The sequence below is a fragment of the Panthera onca genome, chromosome B2 (genome assembly GCF_046562875.1).
Source record: "Panthera onca isolate mPanOnc1 chromosome B2, mPanOnc1 haplotype 2, whole genome shotgun sequence".
Classification (NCBI taxonomy): domain Eukaryota; kingdom Metazoa; phylum Chordata; class Mammalia; order Carnivora; family Felidae; genus Panthera; species Panthera onca.
In genome coordinates, this window is record NC_138343.1 from 45600311 (window position 1) to 45624253 (window position 23943).

At 38.1% G+C, this 23943-nt stretch overlaps 1 long non-coding RNA gene across 1 annotated transcript; it reads right to left on the minus strand.

Annotated features, from left to right (window-relative positions):
- Positions 1-767: 767 nt before the first annotated feature.
- On the minus strand, positions 768-22900 carry LOC132667166 (uncharacterized). The gene is made up of 4 exons (XR_009605017.2): positions 22762-22900; positions 20889-20963; positions 19335-19523; positions 768-1158 (listed from the first exon to the last, which is right to left on the minus strand). It is a non-coding gene; the product is annotated as an uncharacterized LOC132667166 (long non-coding RNA).
- Between the last annotated feature and the right edge of the window lie 1043 nt (positions 22901-23943).

Sequence of the window (23943 nt, forward strand, 5' to 3'; positions counted from 1 at the left end):
CACCATCATAATCAATCTTCTCTGGACACTGATGATTTACCATTTCAATGTAGTACGCACAGGGAGACTCAAGATTTCAAGGTGGTTCCTCTTAAGGTATTTCTCCCCTTGATAAGGACCGTGTATATCTCTTCTTTTGAAAATGATGACTTTAAATACATTTATTAAGTCACTGAATAAAGGGGAATTGTGAGTAAATCATCTTATGATCTCAGCAGCTGCCTTCAGTGAAGGAGAGTGAAGGCAGGTAAGGTTGTGGATGCCTACTGAAAACTTGAAATACATCAGTAGAATAGTCACAAAATTCCATGGGCTATCGGTACCATCACCTCCATTGTACAGAGGAGAAAACTCAGGCTCAGAGAAATTCCATAATTTGGCCAAGGTGCAAAGCTGGCAAATATAGAACCCAAATCTCTGTGTATATAAGTATATACATGAATGTGAAAAAGGGTTTTTCTGACTCTATCTGGTACTTACTTTTCCAAGTTCTTGCTCCTCCAGATTAGGTGATATTTTAGAAGAGAAAAAGCATCTAAAGCAGCCTCTTCCGTACTTAAAATGCTCACACATGCTAATCCATGAAATAGAAGTAGGAGTGGGGAGATATGGCAGGATAAATGGCTTCCATGGCATAGAAAACAATCACAACAATTCTAAGACGATGAGGTTCCAGGCCTCACTAATGTGTTATTACTAGTGATGTCTCCATAGAGAGAGCTAATAGTTACTTCGCACACCCAGGTATTTCACGTGAACCCATCTCCTCTCTCTTGAACGTGTGCAGTTTATTTATTTGTTTTTGATAGAAAACAAATATAGATATTTTGCTCAATTCCTATTAGATTTCAACCTCTCTTTGGTGCCCATTTTTCTGGCCTGTTGATTTTGCCATCCAGTGAATTAATTCATCATTTATATCCGTATTTTGTCATCCATATATCTGGATGGTAAGCATTCTGGGCTTTCATTCAGGCTCTGAGGTAAATCTTGAAGAGGACCAAATGTAGGACAGAGAGCTTTCACAGCTTTCTATACCCCAGTTTATACACAGTGAAGATCAGAATTTAGATGATGAAAGGCTTCCCATGAAAGCATGGTCATTCAAGAAAATTCTCCCTGGAATTACTAACATCAATGTTCCTTTCTTCCTTTTACCTGAAAAAAAATGCAGAGTAAATAAATATGGTATAGATTATCATATCTATCACATATATGATTGTATCTAACAATAATCTGTGTTACTTATAAGTTGACTAAATTTTATAGAATATAAATAGATGCCTTAACATTGCCAATCTAGTAAGTGTTACAGCCTGATCACAAGACTGGTTACTGATTTAGAAGTCTGTCTATTAAGTACTATTCTCTCTAAATACTCACCTAAGTTTTCTTTTAAAATTTTTTTAAATGTTTTTATTTTTGAGAGAGAGAGAGAGAGAGAGCGAGCAGGGGAGGGGCAGACAGAGAAAGACACAGAATCCGAAGCAGGCTCCAGGCTCTGAGCTGTCAGCACAGAGCCCGACATGGGGCTTGAATTCATGGACAGTAAGATCATGACCTGAGCTGAAGTTGGACGCTCAATGGAACCATCGCAGGTGTCCCAGTTGCCTAAGTTTTCTATGTTTCTCTTTTGTTTCTATGTTTCTCTTTTGGACCTACTTTTTTCCTTCTTAGTCTTTCTTTCTTTCTCTTTCTTTCTTTCTTTCTTTCTTTCTTTCTTTCTTTCTTTTAAATGTTTATTTATTTCTGAGACAGAGACAGAGCATGAGTGAGGGAGGGGCAGAGAGAGAGGGAGACACAGAATCAGAAGCAGGCTCCAGGCTCTAAGCTGTCAGCACAGAGCTCAACGCCGGGCTTGAACTCACAAACCGTGAGATCATGACCTGAGCCAAAGTGGGTCTCTCAACCGACTGAGCCACCCAGGCGCCCCCCTCCTTAGTCTTTCATTTAACCTTGTCCTCAGTATGGAAAGCTGGCAGTGGCAAACTGTCAGAATCACCACCACCTTCTAAAAACAGCACTCCAGCTGCCAGAAAGGAGCCCTGAAGATCCTTAAAACTTCTGCTTTATAAGGGGTTCTCCATGGACACTTTTAAAAACACTGTGGCTTCATGTCAATGTATACATGATGTTTCCCTATACATAACTGCTACATAATTGTTTTTAAAGTTGAGTTCAAGAATAGTTCACCAGAGCAAATATCACGAGATGTTTTCCCAAGCAGTATGTAGACAGTCTCAAGGGTTTTAAAAAGTAAAATGGCTTTTCATCTTTGGGAGATGGTGTCACTGTGTTTCTTACTGAAGCATGGAATAACTTAGCATTTCTCTTAGGCGGTCATGATTTAGAAGATAAAATCCGTATCACTGGATTTGATCATTCAAGTAAAATTTCAGGACTTTTTTTTTTTTTTGTCTGAATGCTTATACTGTTGCTAGGTGCTATGTAAGCTGCTTCAAATGCAGCAATATGATAACAAAGAATAATAAGACAAGGGCCTATCCTCAGATAGAGGAGATCCATAATCAGCACTATGTAATGTTAGACAGAATTACATACGCAAATAACAGGAACATATCCTAGATAATGAGCTAAATAGATGTTCGATAGCATAATGTGCTGGAATCCAGCATATAAACTAGAATCCAGCATTTTAAAATGTAATTGTTTTTGACATTATTGCTGATTGAATCATTGTATTCACTTGGGGTGGCTATTATCAACAGCCATTCTTGAAATACTTTCTAATTTAGTCACTAAAATGCAAACTTAGTTTTATATTGATGGTTTTGATTGAATATAAGTAAAATTTCCCTAAGAAGTAACTGGTTTTCACGGAGGGGGGCTGGGACACTACAGCATGTCCTGAGTTTATCCATGACATTAAATCATAGGATCCAACACAAATGAAAAAATGTGGTGAAAATTTCCTGAACATTTGTGAAAAAGGAAATACTAAAGAGCAGACTTGAACTAGTGTTTGAATCAGAGAAAATCAAGTAACTGTGGGTCATATTTGCCTTTTAAAAATCTAATTATCTTTTATTTATCTTCTTATCAAATCACAAATAGAAGAACTACTAATACATTGGACCCTTTTTAATGTGTGCCAATTTTATACCTTACTTTACTGAGTAAAGATTGAGATTTACTCTAAGTTTCCAAATATCAGTAGCCATACTGGTATATATCTGCTGTCATGTTATTGTCCCTCAGGTTAAAATCCCAAGGAATTCCCTTAAGTATTGAATGCCCCAATTATTCTCAGTTATTGAGCTAGTATTCACATTACACTTACAAGTATACACTGGTTTATGCATGTGTAAGTCATGTGCATTCATGGACACACATTGTCATTTTATGGGAAAAAATTAGGAACCCTATGGGAAAGGAAGTTCAGGATTGGAATTCATATTTCTTAGTCCTCGAAAAATATATAAATGCCTCTTGAATATTGAACAACATAGTAGTTGTTTCACCTGATTTTTATCCTTTGAACTTTCCTGAGGACAAACACTCTATGTGATTGACTAGAGACTTCATCTGTTGTATGCAAAAACCGAGGCCAGAGAGGTAATGTGACTGTCCCCAAATCACGTACCTATTAGGCACTTCAACTACAGCATTTCTAATTATAGTTGTAATCTTTTAAAGCATATATGCATTATAACTAACTCTGAAAGTCATGCAGCTGGTACAATATAGAGAAAGCATTTCAAGCCAGAACTCTAAAGCCTCCTGCTTTTACTATTGTCATGGAGGGAGAGGAAACAGCATGACAGACACGGTCATTTCCCAATGCCCTGTCTGGGAAACATTATTCCCCATTCAAAATTTGAGCATGAGAGATCTTCATTTTTATTGCTTGCTTCACCATCCCCCATCTCAGGGCAAGAAATCCATTGCATATGACAAAAAGAAATGTATTTCATTTTTTTCTTGCTTAGTTTGCTCTATTTTGTTAACATGTTTCTCCGATAACATGTCAAATTCTGAAACGGTCAGTAAGTTGGCATGCTAAGTCTTGGGAAGTCCATTTTCTAGAATTTATTTTTACCACCAAATAGTCTTTGCAGATGAAGAACCATGACATTGAGCCAAGTTAACTGTTTGGGGGCAGATTTTTCTCATGGGTGGCATCCCATATAGTTCTCCCTTGTCCTGATCACCCAACAGATAACTCATTGTTGCCGTAGCTAATTTTCATTGAGTTCCTACTGTGGTTGGCACTTTACATGGATTAGCTTGTGAAAATCTCATAATTACTTTTTCAGAAAGATCTTGTTAGAATCCATGTATTACTTGATATCACAAACGAGGCCCACTTTTTGGAATGTTAGGCAATTTTGTAATGATCACCATCTCATCTACAGATCAATGAAGAGATTATTGAGGCTTGGAACTTTCTCTGTAACTTGGCCCTCAATGGTTTCTGCCTTAGCCTACATCAGTTACTTTGGCCACTTTTCATTGCATATGAGCATGCTTATATCCAAGGGAATGGAAACTAATTCTAAAAGTAAAATTTTGTTAGATTTTCTTGTTAGCTATTTTATAACATAGAGGAGGAAAGCTTTCCCCTTCTCTTTTAGGTTCTTTGCCTGGTCTAATAATTAAATTGACATGGACCAATTAACAGAAGAAAAAAAATTAATTCTGTACATACAGTAGCCTAATTAAAATGATGAGAATCAAGAAAGTGACCAAAACAGGCAGTTTTATACTTTTTTATAGTTAGATAAAGGAACAACAAATTCATGAAGAATTGAGACAAAGAAGTTTGAGCTTGAGCTAGTAAATTAGTAAGGAGGTAACAAATTCATGCAGTCTTCTGGGACCTAAATTCCTTATGATCAGGATGTCCCATTTCCTCCTAAATACAGAGGCTACCTTGCACATGGGAGTTAGTACCTGCTCTCAGGGGGATAAAGGAGGGTTAGAGTGTCCTTCTCGCCCTGTCCATTTCTCAAGTAACTTAATTTAAAATATCAATATGCCAAAGTGTCATATTTGTGGTTGCATGTTCTACTCTCCTTAAATAAAATGAAGGGAATGTACATTTACAAGAAAAAGCTCATTTTTATACTTATTAGAAAAAATGCAGTAGAATTTGTCTGATGTATGTTCTTTAACATCCTATCCTACTTTTTCTGTTGTTCTTCTATTTTTTTTTGAGTCTTTGTTATTCAAAATGTTCTTCCAATTGGCCACATGCTGCAAAGTCATAATTGTTAGAAACAATCAAAAACAATCCCATTTTTACCTTTTGTTCATTCATTCAAGAAATATTTACTGATCATCTACAATGCTCATGGCATCATCTCTGGCAGTGAGAAGGCAATGATAAAAAGAAACCCCTGGCTTCAAGCATACTAAAAGTTTGGGTTGACATATTCTTTGTTAGTACTGTATGCTCTGTTTTTTAAGTCATGATATTATGATGAATTATAAGAGATATGTAGTTGATCTTTGTCCCCTTTCTGGGACAGAGCTCCTAAACCCCTTGGAATTTCCTAAGTAATGGGAGTGTTACAGGTGTGGTGGCTCTTGTTATTATAATGTCAAATGTCCTGACTTTTGGAATGCTCCTAGGTCACCTGAGGATGGGGACTGGTCACTGGAGGAACCAATCCTTTGATAAGAGGATTGGAACATTCAGTTCCACTTCCTGACCTCCCAGAAGGGGTAGGAATTGGAGGAAAAAAAAAAAAAAATCACTGACCACTGATTTAATCAACTGTGCCTATTCAATGACGTTTCATAAAAACTGAAGGACAGTGTTCTGAGATTTTCCATGTTGGTGAACACACAGAGGCGTTGGTGCCACTCAAATCCAAGTTCAATTGACTGTCACTGGCAAGGCCAATCCTCAAGAGACTGGTTTTGATTGGAAAGGAATAGGAGCTTTATTCAGGAGACCCACCCACCTGGGGAGAAGGTGGACTCTTGTCCAAAGCCCAACACTGAGGTTTCTGCCTGGTGCAGAGATTTTTATTTTATTTATTCTTTTTATTTATTTACGTTGAGAGAGAAAGTGAGCGCAGGGTAGAGGCAGAGAGAGAGAGAGCAAGAGAGAGAATCCCACGTAGGCTCTGTCTGCACTGTCAGCACAGAGCTCTACATGGGGGTCGATCTTATGCACGTGAGATCATGACCTGAGCTGAAATCAAGAGTCGACGCTTAACCAACTGAGGCACGCAGGCAGCCCCTGGCGCAGAGATTTTTAAAGGGGTTTACTCAGGTAAGAGAGTACAGTAGTCTACGACGTTTCTTGATCGCGTGCAGACTGGCTGATGCCAGCTACAGAATTATCTGGGTGCTGGGAGGTTGTGCAAGAAGTTCTAGTTCCTTGGTGCTTGGGGTGCAGACTCGTGCAAAGGAATCTGGTTCCTTGGTACCCAGGGACAGTTGGGCGGGGATACTTTGTCCTTTGCGCAAAAGACGGCAAGGTCTACAGATGCACAAAGGGAGGTCAGTAAAGTTATCTGGGTGACCTTAAAAAAGAAAGACGTTTTACTAAGAGATTGCTGGGCTAGTAAGAAAGCCAAGGTGGTTTCAAACAGACTCGCTGGCCTCTGTGGCCTGGGAGAGTTCTGATCCTTCATTCCCCAAGGCCAGTGGTCTGTAAATCTCAAAGAAAGTAAATCGATTCGGTTACGGATCAAGGACCTGAGGTCAGCAAGCAAGGAGTCTGTTACTTTGAGGCTGGTTAACCCTTAAGATTGGCTGCAGCTTTTGTTAGTTGGGAGAGTGATGTGTCTGGAGATGTCACTGATGCCAGCACCTGTTCCCACACGGTGCCCTATCCATCTTTTCTGTCTGGCTCTTCCTGAATTATAGATATCTATATCTATATCTATATCTATATCTATATCTATATCTATATCTGTATCTGTATCTGTATCTGTATCTGTATCTGTATCCGTATCCGTATCCGTATCTGTATCTATATCTATATCTATCTATATCCTTTTGTAACAAACTGGTGCTCTAGTAGGTAAAATGTTTCTCTGAGTTCAGTGACCTTCTCTAGCAAATTAATCAAACCCAGAAAGGAGGTTGTGGGAACCTCTAATTTATAGCCTGTCAGTGATAAGTACAGGTAACAACCTGCGCTTGCAAATGGCATCCTGAGTTGGAGTCCAGCTCAGGAGGAAGTCTTCGGAACCACTAATTTGTAACCGGTGGGTCCGAAGCACAGGTAACAGCCTGGGCTGACAACTGGTATTTGAAGGAAGGGCAGTCTTGTGGGACCGAGCCCTCAACCTGGGGGATCTGACGCTACCTCCAGGTAGATAGGGTCAGGAAGGAGTTGAGTTCCAGGACTCCCTACTGGTGTCTGAGTATTGCTTGGTGTTCTGCGAGATGAGCCAGGTCCCCCGCCGCCCCCCCGCCAACACACAGGTTGGAATTGGATCCAGGAACCCCCCAAAAGGTATTCACGACACAATTTGTATTTGCTAAAGTCTATTTTATCCTCCTACTCTTTGGTCTGTGAGACTAAGGAAAGATTTCAATGTGTCATAGAATTTTGGACTTGGGAAAAACTAAATGTACTGAGGGCCTCAAATGGGCTACATGGTTCCTGGAGAGGGTCTCATATGTTGTAAACAGACACTGAAGAAAGACTCTTGGCCGTCTTCATATATTATAATCAACCCAGAGACGCTAAGTGACGCATCCAAGTTCACACAATTATTCCACATCAGAGCACTTTATCTTCAGACTCAAATTCCACTGTTCTATTCACATACACTCTGACCCTTCTCTGAAGAGGCTCGCAGTACATTCGACAGCTGGAATTTATGGATTGTGGAGAAATGTACCTACCTGGGGCGGGAGTTGAGAGCATAGATGGGGGTTGACAATCTGGGTTGAGATACCACCTCTGCCTACTGAACCCCTTGTCTCTATTTTTCTCTCTTTAAAATTGAGTGTTAATAATGGTGCCGGATATGAGTGGTTGTTGTGGACTATATAAGTCAGCAGAAACTTAGCACCTAGTAATTGCTATATATTTGTTAACTTTAAAGAGATCATGTGATTTTTAAAAATACAGAGACAGAAACCCATGGGGGAGGGGAAGGAAAAAAAAAAAAGAGGTTAGAGTGGGAGAGAGCCAAAGCATAAGAGACTAAAAACTGAGAACAAACTGAGGGTTGATGGGGGGTGGGAGGGAGGGGAGGGTGGGGGATGGATATTGAGGAGGGTACCTTTTGGGATGAGCACTGGGTGTTGTATGGAAACCAATGTGACAATAAATTTCATATATTGACAAAAAAAATACAGAGACAGGGGCTCCTGGGTGGCTCAGTCAGTTAAGCGTCTGACTCTTGGTTTGGGCTCAGGTCATGATCTTGCAGTTCTGTGAGTTCAAGCCCCATATCCGGCTCTGTGCTGACAGTGTGGAGCTGTTTGGGACTCTCTCCTTGTCTCTCTGCCCCTCCCCCACTCGTGCTGTCTCTGTCTCTCTCAAAATAAATAAATAAACTTAAAAAAATACAGAGACATATTAACTATGACAATAAAGTAGTGACCTTGATTTCGTAATACAGTATATTTCTATAATATAGGCACTGGACAGAAGTCAGTTTTTCTTCCAGTTGGAGGTTGATACCACAGGTATGGGCATTAGGGCTGTTGTTTAGCTAAGAATTGTACCGTGAACATAGAAGTTACTTATCTCCAAAATGGACATGGTTGGGGATAGAACAAATTATCTTAGAACTCTGCAGTCTGAGGAAAGAATGGGCTGAAACAAGTAACCTACTGAAAAAACAAAACCAAACAACAATAAAAAAGAGTTACTTATTACTCGACCTGAGCTTACCTCTTTAGCAGGAAAAATAGATAAGAAAATAATGTGCGGTGAGGGCATGGCAGAGGTAAGCCCAGAGGGCAAGCCGTGCACCTGAACTTGCTGCCCAATTCCATGATTAAGGAAATCAGGTACTAGAGTCAGACCACCTGGCTTTACATCCTGATTCATCACTTACAAGCTGTGTCATCCTCTTGCATGTTACTTAATTCCTCTTTTTCTCATTGTAGAAATAGCTCCCAAGCATAGGTTTTTGTTTTGTTTTGTTTTGTTTTCCCCCAAATGACATTTGTTTCTTAGTTGCAGAATCGAATCCCCCTTCCCTCTGATTCCTTCCTGATAAGGAATTACTTCTCCAAGATGGGTTCCCTGTTGGTCCGCGTCTTGCAAAATTCTATCAAAATCGGCTGTATCTGATGTTGAAGGTCAGCAATCCCAGTTGAAGGCTGAGGTGGCTGAGGCCACAGGACATGTCACGTTGGATGGCTGCAACCACAAGCCTGGGACCCCTCATTGTGCCAAAGATGTGGCTGATGCTACCACAGTCGTGATTACTGAAGGGGCAGATGGTGCACCTGGTCCACCATATTCCATGGCTGCCGCCATAAAGTTGGTTAGACCCCAACCTCTGTCACATCATGGGGAAGGGCTGCTGCTTCCCAACCTATGAATGTTGATAAGAGTGCAAACTTCTGCAAAGGAGCAGAGACCAAATCCATATTCTTTAATCCCAGTTGTATCTGTTCATTTTACCCATCTGATGTTTGTATCTCCATATCTCAATAAAGGCATTTTTCCCTCCCTGAGTCCCCACTTGGCAGAAGCAGCACACATTCCACTTACAGTGCACGACCTGGTCAGAGATCCTGGGGAGACAGAGTAACACACATTTTAACCTGTATTTAAATTACGTCTTTTTCTTTTTGGCCGATTATCCACTCTCAAGCCAGCCTCAGCCACTTTGGGTGAGTCTCTTGTCCCTACTTCAGTTCCATGTTTTGTTTATTTGTTTTGTTCTTTGGCTTGACAGCTTAGCATTAAGGCTTTAACACTGAACTTTCCAATCAGTTCTATCTTCACTACGCCCTGAGAATAGGAAAATTTTGGGTAAAATTAAACTTTAGTCGAAATGGTCAGACAGCTTGTAACTATAAACTTAAGTTTTTATTCTCTCCCAAACACATCACACTTTGCATTGCTTTTTACAAAGTATTTGTATATATATGTACATATTTAGGGGCAACTACCACAATTACTGGCTAAACAATAAATTGAATGCTGATAGTTCTTTTCTCTGTGTTCAATATTTGGTTTTGTGTAACTGTTTCACCTGCCCATTAAAAGAAACAACCAAAAATGTTCATTTACATTCAGATGTTTGCTATTTTCTTTTCAGTTAAACATGCAAATTGTCATCATTGGCAAATTGACTATACAACAATTAGATGGAAATCGCCTCTTTATTCAATTTTTGTAAAGCATGAGTGTCTCTTCCAGTTTCCAAATACATTTCCCTTTTCCTGTGTTTCGGGTTTTGTGTGATTTTTAGTAATCAGTTCCTTTTAATTGCTTTTTTTTTTTTTTTCAAATTCTCCAACACTTGCATCAAGCTGCGCTTTAGAATTGGATTTAGATTTTGTTTTGTTTTCTTTTCCTAGGGTATTATTTGCGGAACATCAACGGTGCCTTATAAAATCCAGAATAAAAGATGTCATAAGAGAGTTGACTCTTATTTTAAACTGAAATGACAAGAGACCAAAACCACTTGTTTTAGTCGAAAAATAAGTCTTTTTTTTGGTGATACTTGGAATATATTCACCATCTTTGCTCAGGCTAGAAGTCTGTGACTGAATATCCTCTGTGACCTTTTAAACTTTCTTTCTCTGGCTCTAGTTCTTGTTTTATTTGAGCCACGTGTTTTGAATGTCTCCCAAGTCTGGTTCCTTGGCTCTCTGCTCTTCTCTATTTATATCCGTCACTCTTAGAGCTTTCCTTTCACCACTATATATGGGTGATCTCTGACCCTGACCTAAATTCTAGCTTTACCTGTCTAAAAGTTGCTAGAATATATTTTTATTGGACATCTTGAGCTAAAAAGCCCACAACTTATGCTTGGTGTTTTATTTTTTATGGTTGCCTCCATTGGTAAAGAATGAGATAAATCTCTACAGTGCCTGCTCAAAAATATTAGTATTCCTGTTTCATTGACTCCTTTTCAGGAAGCCAGTTTGCATGCAAAACAATTTAAGCTGCATCCTATAAACTCACTTCTAAAGAAGTAAATATTATCAATATATATTTATGCTTCCATGCTTTTTCATTATTTATTTTTTACTGGGCTTAAAAGCATAAGATAAAATTTACCATCTTCACCATTTTTAAGTGTACAGTATGGTTAATTATATGCACATTGTTGTTGCCTTTTTACTCTGTTGATTGTTACCTTTGCTGTGCAGAAGCTTTTAAGTTTGAGAATAGTCCCATTTTTCTATTTTTATTTTGTTGCACGTTGGTGTTTTATGTAAGGAAACAATGCTAAATGCTATGTCATGAATTTTTTTACCCTGTGTTTTCTTCTAGGAGTTTTATAGTTTCAGGTTTTATGTTTATATCTTCAATCCATTTTGAGTTCATTTTTGTATTTTGGTCTATTTGCCAGTACTGGACTGTTTCGATTGCTATAGCTTTGTAATATGTTTTGGATTTAGGATATGTGAGGCCTCTAGCTTTGTTTTTCTTTCTCAAGATTGTTTTGATTAAAGTCTCTGACATTCCATATGGATTTTAGGACACTTTTTCTATTTCTGAAAACAATACCATTGGGATTTTGATATGAATTGAATTGAATCTGTGAATCACTTTGAGTAGTATGAACATTTTAACAATAGTATGTCTTTCAATTAATGAACACGAGACATGTGTCCATTGATTGATGGCTTCTGTACCTTCAGGCATGTTTTGTAGTTTTCAGTTACAAGTCTTTCATATCCTTGGTTAAGTTTATTTATAAACATGTCATTTGTGAACAGAAATATTTTTACTTCTTTCTTTCAATGTTGATGTTTTAAGGTTTTTTTTTTCTTACCTATTTTCTCTAGCTAGGTTTTTCAGTATTAAGTTAAATGGAAGTGGGAAGGGTGCACATTATTATCTTGTTACTGAACTTAGAGAAAAAACTCAGGTTTTCACCATTGGGTATAATGTTACCTGGAAGTTTTTCATAGATCGTTTTTGGCACGAAGTAATTTCCTTCTATTCTTAGTATGCTGAGTGTTTTTATCATGAAAAAGTGTTGAATTTTGTCAAATGACTTTTATGCATTAATTGAAATGATTATGTGGTTTTATCTTTTAATGTGGTATGTAGCATTGATTGATTTTTGCATATTGAAACATTCTGGCATTCCAGAAGTAAATCCCACTTAGTCATAGTATATAATCTTAATTTTGCTGGATTTGGTTTGCTAGTATTTTGTGGATGTTTTTCATCAACATTTATTGGGATAAGGGTACATAGTTTTCTTTTCTTATAGTATCTTTGTCTAATTTTAACATTAGGGGTAATTATGGCCTCATAGAATGAATTTGGAAATGTTTCCTCCTCTTCAAGTTTTTGAGAAAAGTTTGAGAAATCTTGGTGTTAATGCTTCCTTAAATGTTTGGTAGACATATTCAGTGAAGTTGTGTAGTCCTGGAAGTTGCTTTGTTTTTTTGTTTTTTTGTTTTTTTTGTTTTTACATTTATTTATTTTTGAGAGACAGAGAGAGACAGAGCACAACTGGGGGAGGGGCAGAGAGAGAGGAAGACACAGAATCTGAAGCAGGCTCCAGGCTCTGAGCTGTCAGCACAGAGCCTGACACGGGGCTCGAACCAACGAACCGTGAGATCATGACCTGAGCTGAAGTCAAGTCAGACGCTCAACTGACTGAGCCACCCAGGCGCCCCAGTGGATGTTGCTTTGTTAGATTATTGATTCAATCTCCTACTAGTTATCAGTTTGTTTAGATTAAAAAAAAATCTTTATGATTCAATTTTGGTATGTTATATATTTTTAGAGATTTATCCATCTTTTCTTCATTACCCAGTTTGTTGGTATATAATTATTCATAGTAATTTGTCCTCTGTTGTTTCTGTGACATCAGTGATAATGTCTCTTTGTTCATTTCTGAATTTTATTATTTGAGTCTTTTCTCTTTTTTCTTAGTCTATTAAAAATTTTTTTTAATATTTATTTGTTATTTTTGAGAGACAGAGACAGAGTGTGAGCAGGGGAGGGGCAGAGAGAGAGACACACACCCACACACACACACACACAGAATCCGAAGCAGGCTCCAGGTGCTGAGCTGTCAGCACAGAGCCCAATATGGAGCTCGAACCCACAAACCATGAGAACATGACCTGAGCCTAAGTCATATGCTTAACCGACTGAGCCACCCAGACTCATGTGTTTATTTTTTTTTAAGATTTATTTTTAGTTACTTATTTACTTTTTTTTTTAGAGAGAGAGAGAGAAAGAGAGAGAATACAAGTGGAGAGAGAGAGCGAGAGAGAGAGAGAATCTTAAGCAGTCTCCAAGCTCAATGCAGAGCCTGATGTGGGGCTTGATCCCAGGATCCTGGGATCATGACCTGAGCTGAAATCAAGAGTTGGGTACTCAACCAAATGAGCCACCTAGGCAACACCTCATGTGTTTAAGAAAGATAATTTTTTCTTCCTTTTCTTTTTTTAAAAATTTTTAAGTGTTTATTTTTGAGAGAGAGAGAGAGAGAGAGAGAGAGAGAGAGAGCAGGGAGGGGCAGAGAGAGAGGGAGACACAGAATCTGAAGTAGGCTGCAGGCTCTGAGCTGTCAGCATAGAGCGCAATGCAGGGCTCGAACTCACAGACCATGAGATCATGACTTGAGCTGAAGTTGGACGCTTAACTGACTGAGCCATCCAGGTGCCCCTTTTCTTTTTCTTTTTTACACTGCAATACTCATTACCTAAACATGGAAGAATATGTCACATATTCATACTTGTGATTTTAAGAGTAGAATAGAAGTCCGAAGATCCTAGGATGAGGCATTGTCTTTGTCTTTTTGGATTGCCATAATAGAATACCATAGACTTCATGGTTTAGTTACAGGAAACGAATTGTCTAATGGGTCCGGAGGCTAGAAGTCCCAGATCAAGGTCCAGCTGGGTCAGTTTCTGAAAAGGGGAGTTTTTTCTAGCTTGCAAATGGCTGCCTTCTGGTTGTGTCCTCATAAGGCAGAGAGAGCATGAACAAGTTCTCTGTTACCAGATCACAATCACTCTTGTGAGCTCATTTAACCTTAATTACCTCCTTATAGGCCCTATCTCCAGTTAGTTACACTGGGGTTTAGAGCTTCCAGATATGAATTCTGGAGGGCACAATTTCATCTAGAGCAGGTGTATATGGAAAGAGGGGAAATATTTTCTGGTTTCGTGCAACATAAATTTGGAACATACTTTCACCAAAAAGAAGATACTGACAACAAACATTGAAATGGACTTTTATTCTAAGATAAATTTTTCTAATTTTTCAATTTCTGCCAGTATTTTTTATATGGATTCACTTGTGGGAAGGGGCAGAAATTCACTCAAATTTTCTGGGGAAAGAAAAAAAAAACAAGTAATCCTATGGAATTATAATATAGGAATGCAGCCAGATTTCCTAAGTCCTCAACAGCTCTGAAGTCTTTCCTTAACTGTTTGGTACAATGTAAATCTTATACTGAATAAAACTTATACTGAATAGTAACTTAATAGAAAAAAGTCTATTTTAGATATGTGCTGAGCTCCATCATATTATAGAGTTTTGCAGAAACGAAAGAAAACAATACATCACAGAGTTTCAATCATATTCCTAGAGAAAAAAAAAAATTTCTTTTAATGTATTTTCCTCTCTTAGATTGTCCAAGGTAGAAATGAAGGGAAAAAATTATGTCACACTGTTACCTGACTGTTTCCTTTCTAATGAAGTGATATAGTTTCCCTCTGATAAGAAAATACTAATATCCAGTGGCCTGTTTTCTTTGAATATGAAGGATTTATATGTACATATCACCCCTTCTCTATCATTTGCCATAAATCTCTATACTACCTTGTGGTTACTTAGATGAGGCACCTCCTCCTAATGACTTCAAATAAATATTGAAATGGGCTTAAAAACAAAATCTATTATAAAGTCCAATTTCATATATTTGATTATTTATAATCACATTTAGATGTTCAAATTCAGTTATTTTATTAAAACTCCAAAACTTCCTTTAAAGAAAAATACCAAAGGGGGGAAAAATGACATTATTTAAAAGTCACTGAAAACATTAAGAATTAGATCTGGTCAGAGAAGGCAGTGATTCATAACCTGAATTAATAGTATACTTGTGTTTGTTCAATGTAGTTTTAAATGGAAGAAAAATCACATGTAAATTGTAGTAAATGCTGAAATGAAGAAGAGAAAATGAGTTCTTCCCTGAATGAAAAATGATGGTCAAGGGAAATAATAAAGAAAACTTTATATACAAATGCCATGTAGGTGGATGTCCAATTCAACGTAATAAAACTGACCTTATATTGGCTCTAAATTCAAGATGAAGTTGTCAGTTAATGATACTCACTTTTCAAAGGTGATTCTAGCAATCACTTTGAATCATTGGGAAACTTATGAAATTCTTCCAAATGTTTAAAAAGATCTTGCTCATATTTCTCCTTCTCTTAACTCCTTCCCTCTGAGTTCATATTATTTTCTAGAATGCATCCAACCTGTAATGTAACCTAGAGGGTAGTCATATGGCTGTTAACAGAATTAAATCTTAATGTTGTGAAATGCATAAAGTTTGACTTTCCTGTAGGCTGTCACTTTTTCTCCTGTTTTTTGCTTATTCCCTCATTCATACAACCAGCTGTGTGCTAGGAATGAGGTCTTCAAAGCAGATATGACTCCTGCCCTCATGAACTAGTAGTATGAGAAATGGGTGGGCAAACAGATACTAAGCAAATAATCTAACAATTGTGTGAAATAGAAGTATGATAAGCACTATGATTAAAAACAACAACAGGATAATGGATTAGGGAATTTATATAACATGAGGAGTCAGAACAGATGTCCCTGAAGAAGGGTTATTTGATTTGAGACCTTGAGATGGGAAGGGTGAATTAGAGTTGTCTGGGCAAAGGGGTTGTGAGGAAAACATTGCAGACTAATGGAAGGCAGGCCATGTTGAAAAGACTTGATGTGTGAGACTCATGGCATTACAGGGTCCAGAAGAAGGAAATGAGGCCTAGGAGGAAGCAGAGGTGAGAAAAAAACAAAGCTTTTCAGGCATTTAAATAGTTTTGCCTATGTTATATACAGCAGTGAAAGTCTTTGTAAGGATTTGTGGGGGATGGATAATAAGATCTTCATTTAAAAAAAGATCTTTTTGCACTTCCTCTGGAGAATGCATTGCTGAGAGCAAAAGTGGGAGAGAGCTCTTGTCAGGCTAGTGTGATAACCCAGCAGGAGATGACACTAGCTTGGACCAGGATGGTGAAAGTTTTGGAGATGGAAGGAAGAGGGTGGCGTAGAAATATTTAAGATAAAAAAATCAGAAGTAATGGAAGAGAACTATTTTGGTGAGGAGTGCAACAATCCATTTCGAGGTTGAATCCTATGGTTCCACCTTATAAACCAGACGTATAGTTTTCTCATTTGCTGGAATGGGGCGACCCTGGGTAATAAGCAGTTTTGGAGGAAAGAAGATAACGTCACCTTTGGGCTTGGTAGGTTTGCATTCCCTTTAGGGATCTCATGTGGTCATGGAGAGTAGGTGATTGGATATGTAGTTTCTGGACTCAGAAGAAAGATCCTGACTGATGATAATGATTTTGGAGTCATAGATCATCTAAGAGACTGGGGAGGATTTAACGGACAGAACCCCAAGTCAAGGAATATGGGGTCTGGGAGAGGGCCTGGAGAAATGCATATATACAACAGAGGAAAAGAGACAAAAAAAAAACAAAAACAAAAACAAAAAAAAACACCCACCACTGATTCTCATTTTTTTTTTTTTTTTTGAGACTCTTGTTTATCTTTTTTTTGCTGCTACTTTTCTTGGCAGAATCAAGGACAGCTAAATTCTCTTCTCTTGATGGTTTTAGCTCCCTTCCTTCAGAAGTCCAATGTGTTCATGCTTTTCTACACTGTAATAGAGCATAGGTGGTTACCTATTTCAGGGACTATAGGAAAGTCTCTGCTCATAAAGTTTGCTGGTGAATAAAATACCAAATCAGTGGTTTGTCCTTTGGCTGAAGACTTTGCTTCTGTTAATAGGAAAAACTCATTGGCATTGTATAATTTTAACTAGCAACCGTTTAGTTATCTCTTAATTGGAATGTATCTATAAGAGCATTTCCTGAGAATGCCTTAGAATTGATCACTATTTCTTCTATAATTTGATTATTAAGGAGGACAGATTAAGGATCAAATTCAACATGTGAGATATATACTCATTAGTCAATGCTTTTTGTTAATTTATTCCTGGGTGTTTGCATTTTAATAGGGATTTAAATTCTCTTTTAAATCAAAGGAACAGAAGCTCTATCGTGAACTATGCCTTGTGGTTATCTTTTGGGACAGGTAGAAGAATCTTCTTAGAATCAGTAAAATTTTATCAGCTGTCATTTAGCCTAGTAATATCCGTAAGCAAATTTCAGTGAAAAACTAAATGGTGGATTTTTTTCTGGTGGAAAATCTATCCTAAAAATTAGGCACCCTCATTTACATTTCTCTCTCCTCTCATCCCTAAATAAACCTCTATAATTCAGTGTTTATTTTTGTAAAATAGTGCTCAGCAAAGTTATGGCAAAGCTATTGTGTAGTTCAAGGACATATCATTAATATTAACTTACATCATAAGGCTTACATCTCCTTACATCACAAGGAGATGAAAATAATTTAAAAAATAAAAAAAAAACCCACTAAGTTTCATTTGAGTTCTCAGTTTCACCCTCTAGATATCACCTTGATCCCCCTTATGTCTCCTCACCTCACTTAGGGATTATTGAGACAATTGGTTATGCAACTGTCCTCCTAGAAGTTTGAGTAAATGCTTTGTGTTCCTGTTTAGCTCTTTCCATATGTGTATAACCTCCTTGCCGTACTCTAACAGAGAGGAAGGTTTTGGGTCAGAGGGGAGTGGGGAAAATGAAAAAGAAGTGAACTTCCTTTTAATGTTCTGGAGCAGGTCAAGTGGCTGCCTATTACTCTGACTTTTTATAACTTTACTTCAGGAATTTCTTCAGTAGTTAAGATAACTTAATGATTTTTGTCCAATAGCACATTTAGTAAACACACACAGATAGCTGACTGTCTTTCACAGAGTGGATATTAAAATTACCCATAGCCTCTGCAAAAAAAAAAAAAAAAAAAAAAAAAAAAACCACACAGAGTGATGGAGAGAGGAAAGCACTCAAAATTAAGTTCTAAAATTGATGTTAATCTAAATGGATGCATGAGAAACCAACATGAGAAATGATATGTTTTACAATCATGATGATTTAGACATTTGAGTGTCAATTTTTGTTCATCCTCTGCATTTGCTTGGTTAGGTTCCTTATTTTCATAATAACCTATTATATATGTACTAATCGATTGGCACTACAGCTTTTATTCTAATATGCAGCTCTCTCACAAGGGATGAGATTGGTTCTTAGTGATAAGGTATCTTAGCTTAGGCTGCCGTAACAAAAGGCCATGGACCAGATGGCTTGAACAACAGACATTTGTCACAGTTCTGGAAGTTAAAAAGTTCAAGATCAAGGTGATGGCAGATTCACTTCTTGATGAGGGCCCTCTTCCTGGCTCACCTACAGTGCCTTCTTGCTGTGAGCTCACATGATCTCTTTGTATGCATGTGGAGAGAGCAAGCTCTGTGTCTCTTTCTCTTCTTATAGGGATACTAATTCCATAATGGAAGCTTTTGTGACCTCATCCAAACCTAATTACCTCTCAAAGACTCTACCTCCAAATACCATCACATTGAGAGTTAGGGTTTCAATGTATGAGTTTTGGGAGGACACAAACAGTCATTTTATAACATAAGGTTTATTGAGTTTGGAGAGGAGATGAGAAGAGTCAGGTGTGGTTCCAAAAGCTGGGGAAAATATGGAAAGTAGAACAGGAAAAAAATGGTAAAGGTTGAAAAAGGAGACTATCATATCTAATGGATTTGCTCAAGGGACTGCTCTTAAATAATACTCAGCTGTCCATAACACAAATGGTAGGACCACTAATGAGGGATGTTGAAAGTAATGTTTAACTGAGAGATTCAGCCTCAGGAGTTCTATTTACTTACTTTACCTTTTACCTTCCTCTCCTGAATTCTGCAATATCACGGCATCTGTATCAGTTATCTCTTGCTGTGTAACAAATTGCTACCCCAAATAGTGGTATAACAATAAACATTATCTCATAGTTTCTGTAGATCAGGAATCCTAAAACTGGGTGGTTCTGCCCTGATGTCACTCACTGTGGCAGTTAAGAAGTCAGTCAGGGCTGCAGTCACAGAAGGCTTGGTTGACGCCGGAGGGTCTACTTTCAAGGTTGCCCATTGGCCATTATTTGGTACTGGCATTTGGCAGGAGGCCTCATTTTCTCACCACAGGGACCCTTCAACAGGGCGGCTTGAGTATTCTTGTGACGTGACAGATAACTGTCCCTAGATGTCAATCCAAAAGAGAATAAGAGGAAAGTGTAAAGTCTCTTATAACCCAGGCTTGAAAGTCACAGTCCTTTATTTCTGCTGTTGTTAACTCAGGTAAAGCCCTCTGTGGGAAGAGATTATATTAGGCATGAATATCAAAAGGAAGAAATCACTGGAGGGCCATCATGGAGGCTGTGTACCACAACATCTCTTCGAGAATAATTTCTAGAAGTCCACAGAGCAATTATTTTTTTTAATGTTTACTTATTTTTGAGAGAGAGAGAGAGATAGAGTGAGCACGCACACGCACATGAGCAGAGGAGGGGCAGAGAGAGATAAGGACAGAGGATCCAAGCGGGCTCCATGCTGACAGAAGAGAGTCTGACAAGGGGCTCAAACTCAGGAACAATGAGATCATGACCTGAGCCAAAGTCAGACGTTTAACTGCTTAACCAACTAAGCCACCAGGTGCCCCTAGGTCCACAGAGCACTTAACATCTCCTCTCTTGGTCAATTCTGAAATGTTACCACTCTGTTGACAATGAAGGAGGGACACTAAAATATTTATTTCTTGCTGGACCTTGTCACTTTTTGCTAAGAGCCAGGCTTTAGAAATAATTATGAAGGAAGTAAAGCAAAACTATTTTCTCCCTTTGAAGAAATTTCCTATATCTTCTGTCATTCTTAATATTCGTGTGTGTGTGTGTGTGTGTGTGTGTGTATGTACATGTGTGTGTGACCAGACTTTTTTTCTGCTTTGTAGTTGATGAGAGATGCCCTTTTCTCCTCTAATATTTGTCCTACATTTTTTTCTTATTTATACTTCTGTTTAATATACTCTCTTTAGGTTCCTTTAATGTTAGCTGAGCTCAATGCTAAAAAAAAAAGTTATTTAGTCAAATTTATTTACAAAGTTATAGATTATATTTTATTTGCCCTTCTAGGTGACTTTGTGTGTTTAAAGAATGTCCACTCTCTGAAAGTATTGAAAATTGCGATGTGGAATGAGAATTAGAGTCAATTCGGGCCTTTTAGATATTGCTAGTCACAATCTGTGTGGTTTTGGGGATGTCTATTTCGAGTAGGATGGAGTAATTGGTGGCATTTCAATTCTTCCTTTGGGCAAAAAATACCTTACAAAACCAAAATAAATTACAAAACTTTAAAAAATATCAGATGTTGCAGAAGCAAGGAGGACAAGAGGTACTAAAATTCCAGAGAGGGGAGACCTTTCATAGTTGAACTCAGGACCCGCAGCTGTTTTTCCTTTTGAAGACATTTGCCAATTTCGGTTGTGGACTAAAGGCTGGGAATCTGGGCTTGTGGGAGCAGAAGATCATTGCTGGGGATGGTGAAAACAGAGAACCCAGTAGCACTCACATCAGGCTGAAGTGAAAAAAGCCCCGGAGATTCAACGGGGATCAACAGTTGGCTGGTGCCCAAAGAGCAGGGGCCCTAAGAAAATGAAAGGCAAAAATTAAAATCTCTTAGAGGTTAGGGGAAAATATCAGTCTGTACATCCAATAAACTTACCAAACCATAAGCTGGATAGACTTTAAGACAGTACTATGTAGGCACATCATGATAAAAGGGTTTTTGAGGCAATGAGAAAATCATAAATGCAGGAAGGAGGAAAACCACTCCAAATAAATATATACCAAACATCCTTACAGATACCTTAGCCCTCCTTTACTTCAGCTTCTCTTTTTGTATTCATTTCCAAGCCTGTTTGGAGAGTGTGTGTGTGTTTCTGTCTTTTATAGTTAAAGCATGGGAAGAATCATGCCGTTAGGCTCAGATGCACAAATGAGGGGTGAATATGAGCAGGAGAAGGGTGAATTATGATGTATAAGAGAGAAAAGCCAAGGATGGTAGGATCTGAGGAATGGATTTGTTTTCAACCATCACAGTACAGTTTTAGTCTATCCACCTGGGGGGATGAGTCCATGGTTCTCAGTCTTATGGGAGTAACTCACTTCTTTGAGGATCTCATGTAAATTACGGACAGAAAGGAAATTTCAGGTAGTTTTTGGGCAAGAGTGCATGCCATCTTTGAAATTAAGAAGGGTTCAAAACTTCAAATAATGAACATTTTAGAGACAGGAGGCCTCGAGAAGAGGGTGCCATAAAAAATTGGATCCTACTCTGTTCCGGGCCATTTAAAACATGAAGAAAAGGGATACAGAGCATGGATTTGTCATTGACAGCACCAGTAAAACTGGCATCCTCTTTACATGACAAAGTGATGTCGAAACCACAGTGGTCCTCTGGAAATTAATCTATGCTAAATGAATTTCATCTCTATAATTCGTGTCCATTTAATCATGATGTTGGTATATACTTGTGTAAGACTATGGGGGTGAGAAACACAACAATGTATAGTTGATTTTAGCTTCACTTAATTTCTTTAAAGAAAACATAAACAATATACAGATTATTGGAGGGGTTATTTGCATAAAGATGAATCGAGATTTTGTATTCTACTTCATGAATATTAGTAATACAAGTAGAGTTCTGGGAATAAGACAAATGTTCATTTTGAGAGTTGCAGATTGTGATGTCTAGAATTAAAAATGAGGTGATGAGTGAATGTCTCCATGCCCTCACTTTACCTCTGACTATGTGGAGAATTCACTGTACAAGGGCTCTTGTCAGCTCAAGGACCAATAAAGTCACCATGACCCATTTTATTCTGTGTTTTGCCCAGCAGCTGATGTATATTTTAGCAGTTGGGACGTGGACTATACCAGTTCTAAAAGCCCATGGCTAATCTTAAACTGAAATAATTCTTTAACAACGATTGGAAGTTTGACTCCCGCCTAAGTAGTTGCCAACATATTTATAGATTCAGATTCGAGCAGTGTAACTGGGAGCTCCTTAACACTAATTCTTAAAGATAAACCTCTATAAAAATTAAGTGAAAGTTTCAACACAGGTTCCATTTTCTGGGAGCAAATAATTAGCCATGAGCATCACCTGGACATAAGGTCTCAAGCAAAAGGCAGTGCATGGGAGCAGTGCTGACCCAGAGTGAAGTATCACTTTCCATACCCAATGCTGGGCTAACAGCGTGGAGCCTGCTTGGGATTCTTTCATTCCCTCTCTCTCTGTCCCTCTCCTGCTTGCACTCTCTCCCTTTCTCTTCCTCAAAGTAAAAAAGTAAACATTAAAAAAAATACAAATTGTCTAGTACAGTACAAGACACATCATTTCACTTCTTATTAACTTACTATATTTAAGAGATCAAGGGCACCTTGGTGGCTCAGTAGGCTAAGCGGCTGACTCTTCTTTTCAGCTCAGTTCACGATCCTAGGGTCTTGAGATTGAACCCCTCATCAGGCTCCTTGCTGGGCTGGCCATGGAGCCTGCTTAAGGTTATCTCCATTTCCTTCTGCCCCTTCCCACCTAAGAAGAAAGAAAGAAAGAAAGAAAGAAAGAAAGAAAGAAAGAAAGAAAGAAAGAAAGAAAGAAATTAGTGTTGTAATATGGCAAATCCAAACCCAATATCCTGATTTTATGAGTAAAGGTTGAAACCAGGTCTAAATTCTTTCCCAACATTTTACGAGGCCACTATACATTCTATGCTATTACGGTAACATCCTGTGATGAAAAATATTCTGGTTGAGAGAAAGGAATCTGGTGGCTAGACATGGATTCAAAGATATCACAGAGTCTCTGGCCCCAACATGTTGTGAAGACGAGCTTAATTTTTTTCCTTGAAGAAGAAGGCCGGGAATTTAATGGGAAAATGACAGGAAGCGGGAGCTCAGATCTAAAAGGAGATGATGATGTAAGAGTCATCTTTTTTTTTTTTTTTTTTTTTTAAACTGTTGAGTTCCACTGTATGAGCATGAAGCTTTTTAGTTCCCTGTAGGCAGGAGGAGTATTATTGCCTTTCAATACTATTTTTGGCCTGGAATACCAATGATAAAGGAAGATATGTTGCAACAGATGGCAAAGATACTCAAAGCCCCAGGGTACACACGACATATTATCAGAGTGGGTCTACTTTAATGAAAGGTTTTGGAGAAATGCACTGTAAGCCAAAGCAAATATAAATATCTTATGACTTGGGATGGTAACTGTATAAGGACTTTTAAATAAAATTTCAAAAAAAAAATTGCTTCCCAGGTAGACATTTTGGCTTACACTACATTTTCTATGCAAGGCTATGGTGAAATATTTAAGAAGAAATTTTTCAGCTATTTCATGAATTCTCAGTGGGGACTGTATGGCTCCCAATGGGGCAAAAATTGGTTCTTGACAGGCAGAAAAATCTTAGCTTATTGAAATTCTTTGTGACCCTCTAAAAAGGCCAAAATAGATAAACAGAAACATAATATATACAATATTAATTGGAGGAATTAGGAAAAAATATCTAAAATATCTCCTTGGCAGAGGCAATAATGAAAAAAAAAAGTTGAGAAGCCTTGAT